General features: G+C 39.2%; 1 pseudogene; it reads left to right on the forward strand.

Annotated features, from left to right (window-relative positions):
* The window catches only part of LOC149834867 (methylmalonate-semialdehyde dehydrogenase [acylating], mitochondrial-like), a 157,054-nt pseudogene that overhangs the window by 60,215 nt on the left and 80,365 nt on the right, over nucleotides 1-16,474 (forward strand).

The raw sequence follows: 16,474 nt of genomic DNA on the forward strand, positions 1-16,474 counted from the left end.
TGTGTAGTCAGACTTTTAGAATCAACTAATGCTTTTAGCAAATTGGCAAAGTTTTCATGAATTTCTTGTGAAATAATCACTCAATATAGATTTTGATGAGACATTTAGCTGTAATTTAAAGAAATGGTGTAAGAATCAGACTTTAGAAAACTTGACTAATGAAATACATTAGGTTTTGGAAATCCCGACCAGTTATGAGGAACTGGATTTTGATAATCCCGACCAGTGAAAACACTGGATTTCAAATCCCGACCAGTTATAAAAACTACATTTGAAAATCCCGACCAGTTATAAAAACTGGATTTGAAAATCCCGACCAGTTATAGAAACTAGATTTGAAAATCCCGACCAGTTATAAAAACTAGATTTAAAAATCCCGACCAGTTATAGAAACTGGATTTAAAAATCCCGACTAGTTATAAAAACTGGATTTGAAAATCTCGACCAGTTATAGAAACTGGATTTGAAAATCCCGACCAGTTATAAAAAATGGATTTGAAAATCCCGATCAGTTATAAAAACTGGATTTGAAAATCCCGACCAGTTATAGAAACTGGATTTGAAAATTCTGACCAGTTATAAAAACTGGATTTGAAAATCCCGACCAGTTATAGAAACTGGATTTGAAAATCCCGACCAGTTATAGAAATTGGATTTGAAAATCCCGACCAGTTATAAAAACTGGATTTGAAAATCCCGACTAGTTATAGAAACTGGATTTAAAAATCCCGACCAGTTATAAAAACTGGATTTGAAAATCCCGACCAGTTATAGAAACTGGATTTGAAAATCCCAACCAGTTATAAAAACTGGATTTGAAAATTCCGGCCAGTGAAAACACTGGATTTGAAAAATCCCGACCAGTTATAGAAACTGGATTTGAAAATCCCGACCAGTTATAGAAACTGGATTTGAAAATCCCGACCAGTGAAAACACTGGATTTGAAAATTCTGACCAGTTATAGAAACTGGATTTGAAAATCCCGACCAGTAAAAACACTGGATTTGAAAATCTTGACCAGTTATAGAAACTGGATTTGAAAATTTCGACCAGTTATAAAAACTGGACTTGAAAATCCCGACCAGTTATAAAAACTGGATTTGAAAATCCCGACCAGTTATAGAAACTGGATTTGAAAATCCTGACCAGTTATAGAAACTGGATTTGAAAATCCCGACCAGTTATAGAAACTGGATTTAAAAATCCCGACCAGCTATAACACTGGATTTGAAAATGAATGATTTAATCTGATAGTTCGAAAGTGATTGAATTTGGGAGATTATAATCCGAGGGTTGAGAAAATGATGAGATTTTGAAGATATTACAACCAGAGGTTGGGAAACTGATAGAATTTGTGAGATTGAAGACCTTGGAAATGATAGAATTGAGGAGTCGCACCCTAAGGGTTTGATCTTTTGGAATACACAACCAGCGGGAGCTGGATCTTTCGGAAATACATGACCAACGAGTGTTGGATCTTTTTGGAAATACATGACCAACGAGATGTTGGATCTTTTGGAAATACATGACCAGCGAGATGCTGGATCCTTTTGGAAATACATGACCAACTGGTGTTGGATCTTTTTTGGAAATACATGACCAGCGAGATGCTGGATCCTTTGGAAATACATGAAATTTTGGGAGATTTAAGCCAAAACTTAAATTTAGAAGGAGAAAGGTCTTTGGTCAGAAAACTGATTTTAGAAGGTTACCGGTGTGAGAACTGGATTTTCTAAATGAGCTCAATATATGATTGAAAAAGTTTAAGAAATAACCAGTGCAAGAACTGGGTTTTGAAGATGAGCTAGATTTTCAAAATGAGTTTTTAGAAGATAATTCAGGATTTATCCCCTTATCCTGAATGGGGGAAAATAGTAAAAGAATACCTCATTGAGAGGAGGCATCAGGTTTATCCCTTATCCTGAAAGGGTAACTTTTAAAGATAAAAGTAGATGAGATTTTAATAAGATTGAAAAATTTGTTAAAATTTGACAAAAATGAGCATTAGCTTGATGTAAATTTGATCAAACCAAAAGTGAATCAAATGAAATGAAAAATAAAGACCACAGGATTAATTAAGAATTAACAAAATTTGAGGAAAAGAGCTTTTGTCTAATCCTGGCTGCATATGACGGAAGAAGATGATTATAGATCAATAAAATGCCCCAATATCATGGAGAAGAATGTAAGAATTGATAGAAGATCATTGTTTTATTGAAATGACTCTTTGAATAGTACAAAAGGCTTTAGAATGAAAATTCTAAGTATAAAATTTCTTCAAATGCAGAGCATTGATGGGATCTGGCATTTCCACTCCATCTGCGTTGATTAGACGATATGAATTGCGAGGAAGTGCTTCCTTAACCGTATAAGGGCCTTCCCAATTGGGTGACCACTTGCCCCGTGGTCGATGCTTGAGATGAGTTGTCGATCTGAGCACCAAATCGTTAACTCGAAATCTTCTCTCAATGACGGACTTGGCATAGTGTCGAGCTATCCTTTGTCGATAAGCTTGAGCGTGCTCTGCTGCCTTGAGTCTCTTTTCATCCAGTAAATCCAGCTGCACCAATCTCTGCTGTTGATACTGATCAAGTGGCAATTCTATAAGGGAAGCAAATTTGAGAGCGGGCTTCTGGATGTGGAGAGGTAACACTACTTCAGTTTCGTAAACAAGTTCCGAAGGAGTGACATTAGTCGGAGTCCGAATGGTGGTCCGGTATGCCCAAAGTGCGTCATGAATTTTCTCATGCCAATCTCGACCTGTCTTCACAGTCCTTTCCAAAATACGGATCAAGATTTTATTGGTAGCCTCTGCTTGGCTATTCCCTTGAGGATAATAGGGAGCTGAGAAATGATGGGAAATTCTGAATGTAGAACAAAATGTTTTCATCCTCTCATTTTTAAAATGGGTTCCATTGTCTGAAACAATGTCATGCGGAATGCCGAAGCGGCAAAGGATGTTCTTGTGAATGAAAGAAACCACATGGCGGCCTTCTACCGTGCGTAGAGTAACAGCTTCAACCCATTTTGTGAAATACTCTGTCGCGGCCAGAAAGTATTTGTGGCCGTTGGAAGCAGAAGGAGTGATTGGGCCTACGACATCAAAAGCCCACATAGAAAATGGCCAAGGAGAAACAACTGATTGGAGATATGTGGCTGGTATATGAATGGAAGGTGCGTGCATTTGACACTTGACGCATTTCCTCACAAATCGATGACAGTCCTGCTGCATGGTATTCCAATAGTACCCTGCTCGAACGATTTGTTTGACGAGAGTCTGATAGCCAATATGGCCGCCACAAATCCCTTCATGTGCCTCTTGAATAATTTCCATAGCTTCTTCTTTGTCTAAGCATCTTGAATACTCAGAACTGAAACCACGGTGGTAGAGGACATTAGCAAGAATGAAATATCGGGTAGACATACACTGAATCGCACGTTGCTCCTTTTTTGGCATTTCTGGTGGAAATTCACTAGTCTCAATGAAATCTTTGATATTTTGATACCAGGGTTTCTCCTTCTGATTGACCTGGTTTACTTGCACACTTGAATCGAAAGTGGGTTGCTCAAGTCTGTCGACTTCGAAAGAACGACATGATTCACCACCTTTGAAGGATAAAATGGAGCCCAGACTGGCTAAGCCATTGGCTATCTGATTATGCTCTCTTCTGATATGATTGAGCTGAAATTCTTCGAAGATGTCCACAAGAGCTAAGACGATCTTCTGATATGAAATTAATTTGGAATCTTTCACTTGCCATTCAGTGTTAACTTGACTGACAACAAGTAGTGAATCGCCAAAAGCATGTACTCTCTTGACATTGAAATTTTGTAGAATTTTGAGGCCTTGTATTAAAGCTTCATACTCGGCCATGTTATGAGTGCATTGGAAACCAAGCTTGAGGGAATAAGGGATCATTTTTTTTTCTGGAGTTATTAACAAGACTCCGATCCCGATGCCAGACATGTTTTTAGAGCCATCGAAGAAAAGGTTCCAAACTGGAGGTTGTTGGATATTACAGATGTGCTCATCAGGAAAATCATCCTCTGCTTCAATCTCTTCCGTCAAAGGGAAATCCGCCAATTGATCTGTGATCGCTTGGCCTTTAATCGACTTTTGAGAAACATACTCTAAGTCATATTGCATCAGAAGGACCTGCCACTTCGCAATCCGTCCAGTGAGAAACGGTTGTTCCAAAATGTATCTGAGAGGATTAAGCTTCGATAGGAATTTGATTTCAGAAGCCAACAAGTAATGTCTCAATTTCTGGCACATCCAAACCAGGGCTAGACAAGTTTTCTCCATTTGAGAATACTCCTTTTCTAAGCAAATGGTTGAAGGGTTCACATCTCATAGCCAAATTAGAGATGAACCTACGAATAGACTGAATACGCCCTTGAAGGCTTCGCAGTTCTCTGAGATTAGTTGGAGGCGGCATATCAATAATGGCTTTTGCCTTAGCCGGATCCACCTCGATCCCTTTCTTGCTGATAATGAAGCCGAGCAATTTGCCAGATTCAACTCCCAAGACACATTTCTGAGGATTAAGTCTTAACTTGTAAAGAATAAGTCTTTCAAAAACTTGACTAAGAGCATCGAGGTGATCCTCTTCTTCTTTAGACTTAACCAAAATGTCATCCACATATGCATTCATATTCTTGTGCATTTGATCGTGGAAAATAACGGCCATTGCCCTCTGATAAGTTGCCCCGACATTTTTGAGTCCAAATGGTATGACTGTGTAGCAAAAGGTTCCCCATGGGGTAGTAAATGAAGTCTTTGACTGATCACGAACGACCAACTTGATCTGATTATAACCTGAATATCCATCCATGAAAGAAAACATGGCATGACCTGCTGTGCTATCGATCAACAGGTCAATATTGGGAAGCGGATAATCATCTTTCGGGGTGGCCATATTGAGATCCCTGAAATCAATGCAAATCCGAACTTTTCCATTCTTTTTAGGGACTGCCACAATATTTGCCAACCAATCTGGGTAATCAATGGCCCGAATGAAGCCTGCTTTCAATAAATCTTCAAGTCCTTCCTTGACTTGTTGCTCAATTCGAGGGTCTAATTTCCTCAATTTCTGTTTGATTGGTCTGGCTTCTGGTTTCAACTTGAGTCGATGCTCAACCAGCTTGGTATCTAATCCTGGCATATCCTCATAAGTCCAGGCAAATACTTCCTGATGTTTTTCGAGGAATTGGATGAGCCTTGCTTTTTCAACTTCGCTTAGACTCGTCCCGATTTTGAGAATTTTCGGATCACCTTCTGACCTAATGTTGATATCCCCAGTTGGATCTTGGACCAAAGATGAGGGTTCATCCTGTTTCTGAATGTGAGCAAATTCTGGCAATTCCTGAATGGTGGAATCGAATTCGGCCGGCTCTTCGGTCTGCTCTGCTGTCTGGCTGACCTCTACTCTATCTTTCATCTCAAGAAACCTTGCCAATTTTAGATATTTGGGGTTGATAACGAATTTCGTCATTGACTCAGGAGTTAATAGTCCTGAAAATGTAAGAAAGTTTTTTTTTAAGAGAAAGTACGAGCCAAATCAAATTTTTGTATAAAGTAAAGAACAATGACATAGACAAGATATAAGAAGGAATGATAGATGCCCGAATATGAAGAAAAAGCTTGATCTTTCATTGATTGAAGCATAGTATTTACAAGATACTGACAAAAGATGGGACTGTGTTGTCCCTACAAGATTTTAAACAAAGAAATCAGAATAGAAAAGCAGGAAAAACTAAGGCATCATCTCTTCATTGGCTTCCTCTGACAAAAATTGTCTTTTTGCTGGAATTCTGGCCGGTGAACCCCAACCCTGAACTGTCTGCATGCTGAACTGGAATGATGGGCTCTATTATGCTGTCTTCATCTTTCCCCATGCCTTGGAATGACTGGTATCCATGTTTTATCAGAAGATCAAATCTCTTTCTTGCTTTGGAAAACTGAGGAAATAAGGGATGATCTTTGAAGGAGGCGTAATTGATGCGTCCTCCTAACTTGAAGAAACAAGGTCCCTGCCATTGGACCGTGGCTGCAACGTTCTCTTCTTTCATGACATCTTTTAATTTCAGCATCTCTAAGCTGTCACTAAGATTGATTTCGTCCGCTTCTCGGATGCTTGGAATGTCAGCTGTGAATGTTGGACGAGGAATCATAGGCTGTGGCAGCCTTTCTTCAGGGTCTTCGTCCAAGATGGTAGTAATCATTCCGCCCTTGGACCACTTGATGCACTGGTAGAGGGTCGACGGAACTGCGTTGGCATTGTGGATCCATGTTCGTCCCAACAACAGATTGTAAGTTGGTGGCACATTGACAACATGGAATAATACCGTGTGCATTGAGTAGTTAATGAAGATTTCTAGGAAGATCTTGCCCTTGGCAGTCTACCCGTGATTGTCGAAGCCGTAGATGGTAATGGGATCAGACACATATTCTTCTTCTTTCAATCTCAGTGATTTCGCTGTCATCTCTGGGCAAATGTTGAGGCTGCTACCTCCATCAACGAGTACATGCGGGACAGTCATGCCCCGGGTCCTTACCACAATGTATAGTGCATTATTGTGGAATGAATGAGGCTTAGGCAAATCCTCATCAGAGAAAGTAATAGGCGTGTTTGTCATCGCCTGGTTTACAATTTGTGCCATGTCTTCGGGCGTGGTGCCCGGCTTCACCTTGATCTTTCTCAGTAGATCATCTAGTTTTTCCCGATGCTGGGGAGAATCATGAGTCAACTCGAAAATGGAGATGTTGGAGAGCGCTGTAATAGGCTTCTGAAGGCTTTTGGCCCGCTCTTCTGCTGCCTCAGAGGTTTCTACTTCCTCTGTGCAGGCTTCCTTTTTCGGAAATCTTTTTGGAAAAACTTGGGTTTTTCCGCTTTCGACTGACATATTCCTTATGTTCAGAAACGAGAGGATGTCCCCTCTCCGAGATGCAGGCTGATCCTGACGTAAAACCATCACCTGATGTTGCAAACTCATTTCTTCGCTGGAACATGGATGTATGTGACTTTGTGGCAGGAAGGAATGTTCAGAAATGGTTGATGTTGAATGCTTTGGGAATGGGGCGGACAGGATGTCCATTTTGCCCTCTTCTTCATCCTCAATAAGGATGCTTTTATCAATGTAGTCCTGGATCAGATGCTTCAGGACGAAGCAGTATTCAGTGTCATGGCCCATTGCCCTGTGGAACTTGCAATAATGTTCCTTGAATCTTCCCATGATCACTGGCGGATCTGCAACTTTGGGAAGTTTCACCATTCTGTGAGACAACAAGTATTCCAGAATTTTCTATAGAGGCTGGTCAAGGGGAGTGAATTTCCGATCCCTGCTCCAGTTTATATGTTTGAGTTTTTCTTGAAGGTCCCCTTTTTGTTGAGGACTGGTCGGGAGAGGCTTGTCATTGTTTTTGAAGAATTTCCCCTTTCTTCCTCTGTTCTGCTCGGGCTTCGTGCCACTGCCGCTGCCATGCTTGCTGCTGCTGCCCTGGTCATCCCCTGGAACCTCGGCGGAGTAAGTGAAGTGTGCCTTCTTCTTTGGATCTGAGATATTCTTGGCCAAAACAACACCCTCGTACATCCCGTTTTCTACCCCCATCTTGAGCCATTATGCTCGCTCTGTCAGTTCGATAAAGGATTTGGAGAGGTATGGGAAGAGGAGGCTTTTTAGGGGCTGGGAGAAGTTGTTGAGAATGACTTGGAGGGCATGTTCCTCAGAAATAGGGTTTCTCATCTTGTTGCAAAGGCTCCTTCACTTGTGGATAAAATCTTTGGCCTTCTCATTAGGCTCCTGTTTGAGGTTGCACAAGTGGTTCAGAGTGGGCAGAGCTTCCGTGTTGAACAGGAAGCATTCAACAAACATATTGACAACTTTGTCAAAATCCCTCAACTCGATGGGATTGACGTGCTCAGCGTACCACTTGGCAGCTATCCCCTCCAGACTGCGGGGGAAACAGAGAAAGAGGGCACGATTGTCTTCGCTGAACCGGGCGCATTCGGCAAAGAACATGGCAAGATGGGCCTTAGGATCGCCGGATCCATCAAACTTAATGAATTTCCGGGGGAGGTTCTCCAGACTGATGTCCCCTTCCAAGCCGAGGTAGAAGTCCTGCCTGGTGTATGACCTATTTCCTTTGTCACGGATTTACAGATCTTTAACTATTTTAGTCAAGGTCTGGATTGAATCCTCTGCAGGGGCCCCATACTTGGGCTTGTTTACTGACATTGGCTCTTCTACTGGCCTCTTGGATTGTCGCATATGTTTTGGGACGTAGATCAACTGCTCTTCTTCAGAATTCTCTTCTGCTGACTCGGAATCTTCAGAGGTGCTGTCACGTTGTACCTTCTGCTTACTGATCTTGACCGACTTTTTTATGGGCTTCTTCTTAGTTTTGCTCTTAGAAGCTGCCTTCTTGAGACCAGCCTTAGCCTGCTCGGCCATCATCTTGGTCATCATCTTTTGAAAAACCCGGTACATGGTCGGATCAACGTCGCTTTCATCCCCCGAGTCATGCTTCTTGGATACTCTAGGAGAATTCATCTCCTCTGGTTCGCTGTCATTGTGTCGTTGAGCAGCCTGCTTACCAACCCTTGTCTGAACCATTTTCAGATGCCAAAGTTTTCCTGCAGAAATATGGGAATGGTTAGAGTATGGAGAAGCTTTTTCGAAAATTATAACTTTTTGAGGGAAAAGAATGAAGGATTTTGGTAGACAATTTCAAGAGATTATCCCATTACCCGGGATTGGGTCATCACATGATTTGTGATAATTGTGTTACCATTTGATGATAACAGAGAAATGTGCCTTGTTACCTAGGCGAGGTCGTCAACCATGATAAAATATATTGAAGATCAATGTGAGAGGAATGTCCCTTTTACTCGGGATGAGGTCATCACAAAAAATTGTGACTATTTGTGCTATATAAACAAAATACAAGAAACAAAATTTTGGCCAAAAAGTAATTTTTATTGATATTTTTAACATTCAAAGACAAAGAGAGGGTGGGCAGACAGTTTGCCACCACTCTCGATATTCAGATGATACATTTGGCCCAGGAAATATAGACAGAGAAACAAAGGAGTTCCAAGTATATTTGGTGACATGGTATGCCCCATACCACTGATCCGACTGTAGGTTGAATTCTGGCATGTTGCCTATCGGGAAACGGGTGTTGGTACGAATCTGTCGCTGCAAAAACTGACTGAGACATCATTCCGGTTGATAATCAACACAAAAGAAAGGGCCAAGCAATCTATAGCGCTTGTCGCTAGCATAGGTGTATCGAGGAACGATCTCCCTTCTGTCAAAGAAGTCCCAAGTAATCTCCTCCTGATGCAGTTTCTCGATCAAAGCTCGGCACTGAATGGCTGACTTCGGCTGCTTACTGTTGAATCTGAAAGAACTGGCCTTCGAAAGAACGTGTCGCAGGAACCACGACTGCAGGGCGTAGGTGCATCCTTCTACTAGAATGGTCTCTTCGAGGGCAAATCGAGTCAAGCCTCTGTAAAGAAAAGCCAAGGCTGCCATAGAAACTGATAGCTGACGGGTGTGCTTGCTTCCCCATCTTCGAAAGAGCTGGGCGACTCTGACATCTATGAAATTCTGACCATCTTGGAAGAAAGCTAATCCAACTATGCACAGGATCATGGCATGTTGAATCCTGTCTTTCGCTGCTCGAGACAAGGTGTCAACCTCCTCGTAGGCCCCATATTTGCGATAGAGTCCGAACAGATCAATGAACTGATTCCCACCAATCTCAGTAAGGGGCCAGGATCTACTCCCTGTTGCTCTGGCCAAGGCTTCTCGAACATCTACTGCTTTGATGTTGATCAAAAACTGCTGCTCGACAGGATCATCTGGATGACCAGCTGGTTCGGGCAATCCCATAATATCGTTGAATTCATCCATCAGTAGAGTCATCTCTCCCCAAGGAAACCAGAATGTGCAGGTACGTGGATTCCACCGTTCTGCCATGGCCTGAATCAGAGCTCCATTGATGGTTCGCTTGTCTGCCGCTGATGCCATCTCCAACCCACAGTCATCCAAGTGGTCTGGGAACATACGTGAGAATGTGGCGAACCAAGAATAATACCACCGAGGGAAGAAAGGACGAGACTGGATGACCCGCTGATCCAGAGATCCATCCTGAATCTGATAGAAGACATGATCTCGGGGAAAGACAGCATTGAGAGAATCGGACGCCATTGAAATGATACTGGGGCAGAAGAAGAGTGAGGAAAATTAGATAGAATGCAGGACTTACGGATAGACTCTTTAAAGAATCAAACCTGGAAATGTTGAAATGGTTGATGAAATTTTAAAGGAATTTTTCAGGGTTTTTGAAGAAAATTTGATCTAAAAGAGGAACGAGATGTAGGTAGATAAAAATATACACCTGGGTTTTTTGAAAATAAGGGTAAGTTTTGAATAATACACCCAGGGTTTTTGAAAAGGGTTTGATACATATATATGAAAGAATAAGAGAGTTATCATACAACTAAGCTGCATAAACAAGGATGCGCACACAACACTCCCTAAAGGCTGACTCTAAATGCAATATTTTGAAATGGCTTGTAGGACCTTAATCCTAACTCTAGGGTTCAAATCATCTGATTCCAATCAAGATATGCCGATATACTCAAGCCGATGCTCGAAGTACGTGGCATAGAAATATTTCTCCGGTTCTAAGGTAATGGCTTCCCAACATCCTTGAGCACCTACCGATATACCTCGGACTATGGCCCTTAGGTACGTGGTAGGGGGGCGCGAACCCAAATAAGTGGCCCAGTTGTGAGGCTCTCTCCCGAACTATGGTTCAGTGAGACAGCCCAGCAACGTGAAGACCAGGATAATATAGGTAAGGAGGTTTTTAAAATATGCTCAACATGCAAGAAATCAGATGGCTCTAATGCAAGTCCTAAAGAGATAGATTAAAAATGAAGAGAAGCATACACTTGCATACATTGTTTGCATTCAATCCTTAAAATTGAGGAGAGTTGTATTTCAAACCTAAGTCAAATGTGAACATGGAATAATCTCCTCAACATGGTCCTACCAAACCATACTTAAATCCTATATGCAATGATGTCAGCTTAGGACAGAGTCTAGGCTCCTAAGGTTTTGCATGGAAAATGAAGCTGACATTTGAAGAATAAAGACTTAGATAATATCAAAGCAAAGAAGAAAAGGCATTAAATTCGACTGAACGAAGACGGGTCCCATCACGGTCGCCAGAACTGTGATCATCGCCAAATTTTTCCTCTTGTGGTTTCTCTCTCTTCCTTCTCTTTTCCTTTTCCAACCTCCATTTTTCTCCTTTTTGAAGGGAGAAAAATAAAAGACAGAAAAGAAAGAGAGAAGAGGAAGGAAAGAAAGAAAGAGAGAAGATGAACTCTTTTGCGGGGTCTCACTTGACCTTAAATTTTGAAAATGTTTAAGAAAATAACTCGCCTCCGTTTTTAAAATATTTGCGGGAAAGCTGAGAGACGGGATTCGCTCGTCGGTACGAGATTCGACCGTTCCTGGCGCCTTTACTAGGGGTAATGGAACCAAGGGTCGAATTTATGCCTTTTGCTTTGCTAAGAAATTATCTAAGAATTTATCCTAAGTCTAGATGCACAAAGAATCATGCTTGTGCCATGCAAAGATGTATGCTCTTCTCAAAAATGATTTTGAAATTTTTCCAAGTGTTTCTGAGATGAATCTGATAAAGTGAAGAAATGGTTTCTAACTTAGAACTTAAGATTTAGAGTTCTAAGTTTTTAGAGTAATCAAGAGCTTTGGGAAAATAAATCTGGATTTTAAAAGGAATGATCTTGAAACTGAGATAAAAAAAGAAGAAAGGAAATTTTAAAGTCATAAATGGACTTTGAATTTAGAATAAAGATGAAATAGAATTGAACTCTAACTTTGAAGTTTTTGAAATCAGAATGAAATGTAGGAAATCTAAAGAGAATTGAGAAATATAATTGATTTGAAATTTGGAATTCAAGATGGGATCTGAATCCAAAGTCTGGATTCTAAATAGAGTTGAAATTCAGGAGGAGATTGAATTCTAGATTTAGAATCCTAAATGGGAATTTGATTTAAAATCTGGAATGAAGTGGAATTGGTTTTAAGAATTGGAATCAAAGTGGAATTTGGATCTGAAATTTTGAATGGAATTGGATTCAAGATTTGGAATCCAAGATGGAATTTGGATCTGGAATCTGAGATCCAAGATAGAATTGGACTCTGGACTCTAAGATGGAATTGGATATGAAGTTTGGATTCTGGACCCTAAAATGGAATTGGATCTGAAGTCTGAGATCCAAAGTAGAATTGGATTCTGGATCCTAGAATTGAAATTTGGATCTATAATCTGAGATCCAATGTAGAATGGGGATCTGGATCCTAGAATGGATTTTGGATCTGAAATCTGAGATCCAAAGGTAGAATTGGGTTCTGGATCCTAAATGGAATTTGGATATGTGATTTGAGATCCAGAGTAGAATTATACTTGGAAATCCGGATCCAAGTTGGGATTAGGATCTAATTTTTGGATTTTTTGGATTCTGAAAGGTCCAAATAGGACTTTTAAAGATGGGTCTGGGTTTTGAAAACCCAGATTAAACTTAGGAAGGTTTGGATTTTGAGATTCAGAGTCAATCTCAACTTTGATTTTTAAAACTTGATTTTTAATCAGAAGATGAATCAGAAACTTCAAAGTTTAATTTGAACTTTGAAATTGAATTTTGGATTTGGATTGGAATTTTGGAGTTTGAATATGAAATGATTTTGAAATTCCAAAGTCAAATTGGACTTTGAAATTGAGATAGATTTGGAATTTTAAATAAAAATTTGAAGAAGGGATATTCATAATCACTTGGGTTTTTGAAAGAGAATTTTGAAAATATTGATGCAATTCTATCCTAAATGATGAATGAATTTAAAGAATTTTGAAATTGGAATTTGAAAAAGCTATTCCATTCTTTAAGTGAATTAAAATAAGATTGAAGATATAATACATTCTTGACTATGGTCATTGAATGTATTATATAATAATCTATATTTAAATTCAAGAGAAGAATGAAGTACATTTTGGTGTTTTTATAGAATTTAAAATGAAATGAACCCTCAATATACCCTGACTATGGCCATTGGTATATATTTTGAGTTAATTTTAAGTTAAATTCTGATAAAAGAAGAAAATATTTAAGGAAAATATGATGAATTTTGAAAAATAGATCCAGTGTGGATCCAGTGTTATTTTATAAAAGATAGAAACACTAAGTCTTGCTTACATCCTGACTATGGCCGTTGATGTAAATCATCAACTTAGGATTAATTTACCTCTTACGAAATGGTGCACGTGCCATTCGTGTTGCCATTTGTGAGAATTTGAGAAATAAAAGCAAAAATGCATGAAAAACAAGCAATTCATGATATTTACAATGCTCATTCATTCTACCTAAAGCGGGAAATGTAAATTTTCATTCAAATCTAGCTATCACAACATGTAAAATCAAATTTACAACCCCAAGTAATGATATCTTCCACATATTTCCTAAAAAACAACCAGGTTAGTAAAAAAAATCACATATATCATATGGAAATCTAATAGTGAAAAGATATGTATGATGAAAATGATGGAAAGGATATATATACCTATATACATATATATATATATATATATATATATATATATATATATATATATATATATACGTATATAGGTATATTCACATGTATATAAGTATATATATCTATGTATAGGTGTACACACACACACACACACACACACACACACATATATATATATATATATATACATATGGGGGTATATACAATAGATTATATCCAGGTTGCCGCAAGCAACCCTTTTAGCCGTGAAGGCAGTTTTGTGATAAAAAAAAAAAGGGTGATGCTGGAAGCAAATATGACTGAATTTGAAGTGTGGGATTAACCTCAAGTAACTGTGACTAAGGACTGCAGGGGAAGGTGAAATGTCACAACAATGGGTATTATGTGAATGGGATTAGTAGTGACATGAAAAATATAGATAAGGTGCTGTGTAACAGATGTGAAAGGTATTGAAGCTTGTTTAAGAAGCCTCATAACATGCTGTAAGCATCGAATGACATACTATGACCGATATCCAATGGCATGTTATGAAATTTTAATGAAGTGAACTAAGCAAATGAAATGCCACAAAAATGAAACAAGCAAGTAAAATGCGGCGAGAATGCACAATGATATATTATGAAGGCCTCCAGTGATGCATATCCCTCCAAACGAACTGCTTATTTGATGCTACTTCTGGATCTGGGAGAGTAAAATCTGTGGATGCTTTGTTCCTGGTTACTTAGTTTATGGACAAAGCATTCTTATTGGAAAAGGAAAAAAAATCATGACAGATCGATTTTTTTATACTTCCCATGAATCAACCTCTAGGGCAGATTTCTAACATGAGTTCTGGTGTTGATGAAGAACTTGATATTTATAAAACAAGAAGTTTCGTTATTCTCTGCTGGTACTGAAGCGTCAAAAGATGCAACTATCTATCCTGCAATTGCAATTGCATAATCAAATGAATCACATATTATAGTTGTGGCAGTCATAACAGGTGGACCAAATACAATTGACAACCCATTCCCTTGAACAGATTGCTGAAGAATCACCATATTGTTAAACCATAGTGAACCTCGATCACCAAAATTGAGCATAGTAAGAAAGGTAAGTCAGTCATCTGCGACCCGAGCATGACACCAGCCAAGAATACATTTCACAATAACCCAAAAATCTAGCCCTTTGAACCAGTGGCCTAACGTGATTTACAGTAACTCTGAAGTCTGATTCAGTCATCATCAAAGAATTACTTCTAGACACCCTTTCGGCACAAATCCTAAGCAAACATTATCACCAAGTTGCAAAAATTTTTGGGAGAGTATGCAAATTGAAATGTTGGGAGGTTAAACCAACGCATATACGAATAGACTGATATCAAATCTGAAGCACAAGTAAACAATGATTGATAACTAAGGGTGAATGCAAAAAGGGTTGTGCTAGTGAGGTGTTATGCGATGAACTACACCAATGCTAAAATAAAAAAAATGCAACTGCAGCAAGTGGCTACTGTTATGCAGTGTGAATGTACAGAGGTGATTAGTACAGGAAATGAAGGTACAGGTGCTACTATGGAGGTTGAACAGTGAATAAGAACTAGCCACAGCTTAGATTGACGAATATATTGATTCCTCCACTCGATTTCATGAAACAGACCGAATTCTTCACTTGGTTTATCATGTCACGGTAAGTCAATAGATCACTCTCAGCGGCAAGTCGATTTGCAGTAGATAGATTTCTGCGAGTTGGATTATGCAAATCACTTAACAAATGGCTTTCAGCTATGTCAAACGCTCTTACTAAAAAGGGGTTGGCAATGTCTTTTTCTCTGACCATACTCATATTGTTGGTCATTATGGTAGTCACCAACTGTGACTGGCCTTGGTGGCAAAGGGATGAATGGGTAAGTGGTATAGGTATTTGCCAATAAAGAGTACAGACGCAGATGTGCCTACTGAAGTTGCGCTGCTAAATGAAGAAACATACTCATGCTAAGACTGGACCGAATAACAATGCATATACAAAAGAATATGTGATGTATTGATTGGACTAAATATAAACAGGGGATGACTATGATGTAAACCAACAAAGATGATACAACAAATGGGATTGCAGGGATCGATGCCATACAGAGAATGAAATGGATATACAATGCTATGAGGGGATGCATTGGGTGATAGTGAGCTGGGGGCCGATAAGCTATGGTAACAATGTGCAATGAACTACTTATACTAGGGATATGACCGACAGATGCAATTACGTTGCTATAACAGAAAAAGAAAAATACAAAACAGAAAATTAGAATGGACGATGATGCAAGGATGAGCAGGTATCATGAAATGCCATGGGCTAACATTGTGGGTGCAAGGTAACGAAAGAATGTAGGTAAAATGACATACTGATGCTTATGGATTCAACAGACATATGATAAAGAGCCCATACTTAAAGCTAATATGATGTAATTGACATGAACACGGTATTGGATTAGAAAACTAAAACACATGATGAGATAAAATCAAACAAAGTGGATATAATCATGATATACTCTTAAAATTTGACATAAAAAGAAATGCACACAGAGATTGAATCGATGGGCAGGGAATAATGTAGTGAGTGAAATATTACTGTGAACAAGTAAACAAGATCAACTCAAAATGAAAATTCATGGATGAAGGGAAAAAAATGTGATGGTGAACAGGGTTAAAATGTTCATTACATGGAGATACCTCCTGTGCGTGAAGGAAGGTATCGTGATTCATCAAATAACAAGAATGCGATAAGCAGGGGATATCTGCCGAATGAGATAAACAAAACAGAACCAAACGTTGAAGATCCAAAGCAAACAAGCAATCAGAT

Source organism: Nuphar pumila, chromosome 6, assembly GCF_984573655.1.
Source record: "Nuphar pumila chromosome 6, dmNupPumi1.hap1.1, whole genome shotgun sequence".
NCBI classification, from domain to species: domain Eukaryota; kingdom Viridiplantae; phylum Streptophyta; class Magnoliopsida; order Nymphaeales; family Nymphaeaceae; genus Nuphar; species Nuphar pumila.